At 29.7% G+C, this 7,133-nt stretch overlaps 1 long non-coding RNA gene across 2 annotated transcripts; it reads left to right on the forward strand.

The window, feature by feature from the left end:
- The first annotated feature begins 1,759 nt into the window (after nt 1-1,759).
- LOC112464338 lies at nt 1,760-2,801 on the forward strand. 2 transcript variants are annotated; one of them, XR_003041907.1, is made up of 3 exons: nt 1,760-1,818; nt 2,132-2,211; nt 2,724-2,801. It is a non-coding gene; the product is annotated as an uncharacterized LOC112464338 (long non-coding RNA). The 2 variants fall into 2 exon arrangements; XR_003041908.1 differs by having other exon boundaries at nt 2,744-2,801.
- The last annotated feature ends 4,332 nt before the right edge of the window (nt 2,802-7,133 follow it).

Consider the following 7,133-nt stretch of genomic DNA (forward strand, 5'->3'; position numbering starts at 1 on the left):
CTTTAAGTTCTCCTTCTATGTTTACTGTATTTTGCGATAATGTATCATTAGTTTTTCGGCCTTCACATGAGACCGTCGTATTTTTCCGACCCGCCACGAATTTTATATAATTGACGCACAATGATCCATGTAAGTCCTATTTACCGATATTACCCAGTAAACACACAAGGATTATTTTCGTAACAATTACATAATATACTATATGTATATGTTACAAATCAGCATAACCGAACTATGACGTATCAGTTATGTCATTGACGTAATAAATCTGTTATTGCTATTTAGGATAGTTATAAAATTTTGACGTTATTTTATTATGTAACATTTATGTAATTTGGTAAATGTAAATGTGCATACTCTAAAATCTGCATAAATGTTACATAACTCTAACGACATAACTGTCACGTCATGTTAAACATGTAACATTAACATGATTTTGTCGATGTCAATGTGCATACTCTAAAATCTGCATAAATGTTACATAACTCTAATGACATAATTGCCACGTCATGTTAAACATGTAATATTAAAATGATTTTGTCGACGTCAATGTGCATACTCTAAAATCTGCATAAATGTTACATTACTCTAAATGACATAATTGTCACGTCATGTTAAACATGTAATATTTTAACATGATTTTGTCGACGTCAATGTACGTTCTGTAAAAACTTTGTAACCGTTACATAACTATAATAACGAAACTTCAATGTCACTTTAAAGACAAAATAAATATATAAACTTTGTTAACGTTCTCGAACATTTTGAAAATATGACATATGCGCATGTAATATATATGTTATTGCAAAAACGTATCTGGGACATTTTTAAACATTTTTTAAATATTAAAATATTCTTTTAATAATATTTGTATGATTTCATTAACGTCATTAAGTACTCTATAAAAGAAACTGGACTCAAAAAATGTAATTAAAGTTATTGATAGAAAAAGGGTTCATTAGGCTTATGTGCTTTTTTTTTATCAATAGCCTCAATTATGTATATGTATAAATAATATATATAATAATAAACATATAATAAAGAGTTTTAGTATATATGTTATTTAATTATAAATATCATAATTATTACTTATAAGAGACAAAACATTTTAATTCCGCGATGATGCAATCATAGAAATTATACATATATTTGTTATAATATTTATTGCACATATTATTACACATATGTATTGCATTTATATTGTTGAGTAAGAAATTATAACTTAATTGCATGTATGATGTAGCATGTTACTTAGTGTTTGCTGAGCATAGGGCCGCTATCACAGTCTCCGATTAACGTGATCCTCCGATTAAATTCACTCTGCATCTCTTTATAACTGTCCCCCTAGAAAGAGACAAAGAGTGAGTTTAATCGAAGGATCACGTTAATCGGAGACTGTGATATCGGCCCATATTGTTCATATTTTTTTATACAAGATGCGCGATAAATTTTTCTGTGCTTTATGTGGTTATATAAGTTCATATGAATACGCCCTTATACTTTACTGGATAATTAATTCCGTTAATTGGCTTAAGTATGCGCAAGCGCGCAATCAAAATATGTAAGACCGTGGTACCGATCACCAATTCTGCGGTCCAATTCATGCTCACAGCGCTGAAAGCATATTGCTCTATCTTCGGTTGATATTCGATGTGCAACAAAGACAGAATGATGCTTACAGCGCTGTGAGTGTGAATCGGACCGCAGCTCTGGCTTCAGCTTTTAATATGGCGGAATCCACGGAAACGATAATCGCCCGCTTTTTCGCGCGACCGTGATTTTTTGACACAACAGTGTATAGATAGTGTAAAAATCTTGGTAAGTATGAGGTTAAAACTGAATTAATTAATTAATAGTGTTTCTGACTTGTTGACTCGCTCCGACTTGGGTTCAAAAGTTCGGAAAAATGATAATGAAATACTTATATGCTGCGATAATGCTAAGAATTTCTTTCATGGAGGTTAAGAAACGCTTTCTGCCTTCATAGTTTAAAGTCATCGAGTTTTAACCCAAACTTTTGATCTGATCCGAGTCGGGTCGAGTCAACAAATCAAAAACGCTATAAGTGAAAAGTTATTTTGCGGTAAAAAATCAATTGTGAAGTTAAATTTGTCTTATTGTTTCTATGCAGTGAATGTGAACATAAAGGACACACCCCACGACGTACTGGCGACGTACTCGTTTTACACTACATTGTTTCTATATTTGGCAGTGAGTTTAATTTATTTTATGCAATACCATGGCTGCGTTCCGATATTCACTGCCAATAATAAAAATCTATAGTTTATGTTACGCACACTATAAATTTTCGGTACTGGCAGTGAATATCGGAAAGCGGCCTATGTTTCTCATGTCTTTTTACAACATCTGTTAGGCAATTATGATAATGAGAAGAAACAAAAAACTTATTCGCACCGCTTTTCTGAATCATTAGAAGCTTAGACATTTCGAGTGCAAATTTACATCGCATTTTATTGTCTCCTAATAATTACAGTTTTTTTTCTGTAGTTTTCTTCAGATTACAATATTTAATTTTGCATTAAATTGAATATTTATTACATACCGGTTTATTATCTTTTTTCTATATAGTAATTGTAATGGTAAATCTTAATATAAGATTAATGTAAATAATTTAATTTTTGGATTAGTTTGTATTTAACATAACTGCAGATCTTTCCCTTAAGAACCTCTTTTTATTTATCAAAATATTTTTTATTCTCCAGATAATAAATATATATTCCAGCTTTCCTAAATACATATTCAGCGGAAAAGGAGAATATAACCATAACATAAGCCTAAACGCAAACCCAAATCTTCGGGCATATAATCGCAATCTAGCTTTCCATTTCTTCGTGTTATTTCATAAAATTATATTATGTCTAAATCAAAATTAAGATTAGACATTACTTGTTTAACGCCAAGACAGCGGAGACGAATTTTTGTAAAGGAACTCTATAATGTTTCCCAAATGACTGTTGACTCAAATAGTTCACAAGTTCAAAATGACATTGTAAGTGGATCAAATGGACCAGATAACATTGAACAATTACCTCAGCAGCAAAATTTATCAAGAAAAATTGATTTTGATAATTCCAATGGAATTAACACTGATAAGTTTATTGAAAACAATGATGATTTAATGTTTATACATTCAGGAATTAATACTGATAAAGATAGTCTTCCATCAAGTAGTTCAGACGATGAGTTTTTTAATAAAACAGAAATTGTAAATGACATCCGATTATGGGCTATTGAAAATCGTGTAAATCATTCTACTATAAGTAGTTTATTAAAAGTTCTAGTAAAATACGGCCATGATCTTCCTATTGATGCTCGAACTTTGTTACAAACTCCCAGACAAGTAGACATTATTGAAATGACACCAGGAAACTATTATCATGTAGGTTTAAGTAATAGTTTAAAAAAATCTATTTGCAAACATTATTGCCGAAATACTTGTCCATCGCAAATAAATATTAATGTGAATATAGATGGTCTTCCTTTAACAAAATCTTCTGGCAGTCAATTTTGGCCTATTTTAGCTAGTATAGTTGCAGATTTTTACACCGAACCATTTATAGTCGGTGTCTATCATGGTTTTCAAAAGCCAAAATGTTGCAATACTTTTCTGAAATATTTCAAGGATGATTGTCTTGAAATTTTTCGAACTGGTATTACACAGTATGACAAAAAAATAACCGTAAAAGTGAACGTATTTATCTGCGATGCTCCCGCAAAATCGTTTATCAAAGGAATTAAGGGACATAATGCGTATTTTGGATGCGGTAATTGCATTCAAGAGGGAGATTACATAGAAAATAGAGTAACGTACCCAGAAATTAAAGCAATCCTAAGATCAGATGAATCGTTTAAATTAAAACAACAAGAAGAACATCATAAAATGACTTCTATTCTTGAAGATTTAAACATTGGAATGGTTACCCAATTTCCTATAGACTACATGCATCTTGTACTGTTAGAAATAATGAAACGGTTGTTGCAGTTTTGGATTAAAGGTAAACATAATGTTCGTATGGCTGCAAATCTGATAGCTCTTATTTCAACTACTTTGTTATCCATGTCATTATTCTTACCTAAAGAATTTGCTAGAAAGCCAAGAAAACTAGATGAGGTCGATCGGTTTAAAGCCACTGAATTAAGGCAATTATTATTATATACTGGACCAGTAATTTTTTTTAAGACATTATCACGCGATAAATACGTTCATTTTTTAAGCTTGAGTGTAGCAATTAGAATCTTATGTAGCAAAGAATATTGCGTACAACTGCTTGATTATGCACACAGTTTACTAGTATATTTTGTTGAAAATTACGGTACATTACATGGTCATCAACATATATCATATAACGTGCATAATTTAGTTCATCTATGCAACTATGTAAAATTATGGGGGCCATTAGATGAATTTAGCGCGTTTAAGTTTGAAAATTACATGCAAAAAATTAAATCAAAAGTTAGATCTTCAAGTCGACCATTACAACAATTAGTTAATCGTTGTATAGAAGAGGATAATTTAAATATGACAAATGTAGAAAAGATTTATCCAAAATTGTGCTTTAAAAACGTCAATGGCAAAAAGATAATAAAATCGGTTCAATGCAAAGGTTTCTATCTTAGTACAAAAACTGCTGATAACTGTTGTTCTTTGTTAGATGGTACAACGATTTCACTTACAAAAATTTATTTAAGAAGTGAACAGATTTACGTTATTGGTAAAAAGTATTCGAATGTTAAATCATTTTTTCACAGTCCATGCGACTCTTTAAATATTGGAATTAAACAAATTAATGAGTTACAATATGAGCTAATTACTGTTCCATTATCTGATATTAAATCAAAATGCGTAAAATTACCTTTATATGACGAAGAAGTTGTGGTATTGCCTTTACTGCACCAACAGGAAATATGTTTATGGCGAGTACTAATATTGGTAAAAGAATTTAGAATTAAAAACGATGATAAATTATTTAACAAACTTTGCTTTTTTACAGATTATTAATAATGGCAAAAGATTTCGCTGTCGTGACTTTTTCAAGCGATGGAAATGATGAAGAGGAAATCGTATCAGAGGTTCCATCTTTATGGCTTCGCTCTAATTTGACAGAATGCTGGTGGCCATCAGTAAAAAATATAAATACATTTATCGTAAAACAAGTTCCTCCTGTTATTAATGATCCTAAGTGGTCATTTTATCCCATTCAATTTCATGGATATTATGGTAATTTAGATTTTACTTCAAAATTTATGTAGTTGTTTTTAAATATTTTTAAAAAATAATGTAACTTGTGTAAATTGCGGTTTTGTCCCAATCAAGATTCATTAGATCAAGCTAGACAGAAGGCAACGAATTATTCGTCAAGCGATGATAATAATATAAATGAAATAAAGAAGAAGTCACGTACGTCATGCAGAAAACAGTTGTAAAAACCTATTGCTTCTGAGTCTGATACTGATTCTGATTTAGCATCAGTTATACCAAATCCGCCAAATCTTACAGATAAAAATGTCTCAGTTATACCAAATCAGTCAGCTCTTACAAATGAAGATGTCTCAGTTATACCAAACCAGCCAGATCTTACAAATAAAGATGTCTCAGTCAACAAACTCTCAAATGTTTTGAATTTTTCAACTGACAATGTGGATTTTGACATCCTTGAAGGAACTTTAGTATCGAACAAAAGTAATAGTTCATTTTAGTTTATTTATTCTATTTACTTGTATTATCTCTATAATAAAGCATTTTTTATTAAAAATTATAGAGCTTATTAATGGTTATTGTGATTATTCTAATACCTCTTTTATGTTTCTAGGCATACAGGAATTACATAACTTAATGATAGAAATGTCCAATAAAATGGAAGGTATGGTGTTTATTGTTTGCCTTATAATCTTATTATCTCACTGTTTACTCAATATTACTCATAATTTTTTAGAAAATTTCCAAAGAGTATATACGGCTCTAGCTAATGTTTCAGTACGAATACAAGATCTGGAGGCTCGTGTAAAAGAAGTAGAAAAACAAATTAATCAACATAAGCCTGAAGCACCTGCTGATTTGGATATATTAAATATGCAACAATCTCTTCCGCTTAAAAGTATTGATGAAGTCACAGCTTTTGAAAACCGTTTATCACAAAATGCAGATGAGTACAACAAATTTGTAAGTTTAATTAGGAATTTAGTTACTTAAATGTAATTTTTATCTAAATAAAATGATAGAAATTATATTAACGTTACGTTATATTTCTAAAGATGCTGTGCATATCTCGCATAGGCGGAAGATCCGCTAAGGAAAATTTAATTCGTATATATCGAACTATATTTTCCAATGAAGTTGCTAAACAATCGTCCTGGAAAGGATTACGTAATCATTTTAAAATCAGTAGCTTAAACTCTATTTTAATGGCAATACAAGGTAAAATATATATTTTTTTATATTTACAAAGTAAAATATATTTTTATATTTACAAAATATAAAATTTAATTTACATTTAATTCATTCAGCAACAATTTTGGCTCAACATCAATTCACAAACAAAGAGTTTGAAGATATCACAAAAGAATGGTTTCGCCAAGGTGGTCAAAGGCTTAACAGACAACAAAAAGATCCCGAAGAGATGAATCCGCAAGCCATTTAAATGCCTCAGAAGTTTTGAAGCTCATAATATAGTATTTTTTTATTATATTTTTTTCTTATATTACCCAACCTATGTAAGATTCTTGATTAACATGATAAACAAAATTATTTTTTTTTAATCAATATGTTTTCTAATATTGAATAATTTTAAATACTAAAGTTTTTAAAGATTTTTATGTTCTAAAATCATAGAATCTTCATTATTTTTTTTTATTACGATCTGAATTCTCAACGTTGTCACTTATGTTAAGTAATTTCTTTTACGTAAGAGAATTAATATACATTTCTAATTCCTAATATATTTCTAATATTAATATATGGAAGTTAATTAGTTATAAAACTGTAATTTGTTTAGCAATTTATCAAAATAAAGAGTTCAAGAAACATACTTTCTATTGAATTTTATGTACATAAGTTCCATATCTTTGTATACAGGGTGTCCGTAAATCGTGGGGACTTTTCTCGTATTTAGATA

This window comes from Temnothorax curvispinosus, unplaced genomic scaffold, assembly GCF_003070985.1.
Source record: "Temnothorax curvispinosus isolate PA1 unplaced genomic scaffold, ASM307098v1 QBEX01014109.1, whole genome shotgun sequence".
Lineage (NCBI taxonomy): Eukaryota > Metazoa > Arthropoda > Insecta > Hymenoptera > Formicidae > Temnothorax > Temnothorax curvispinosus.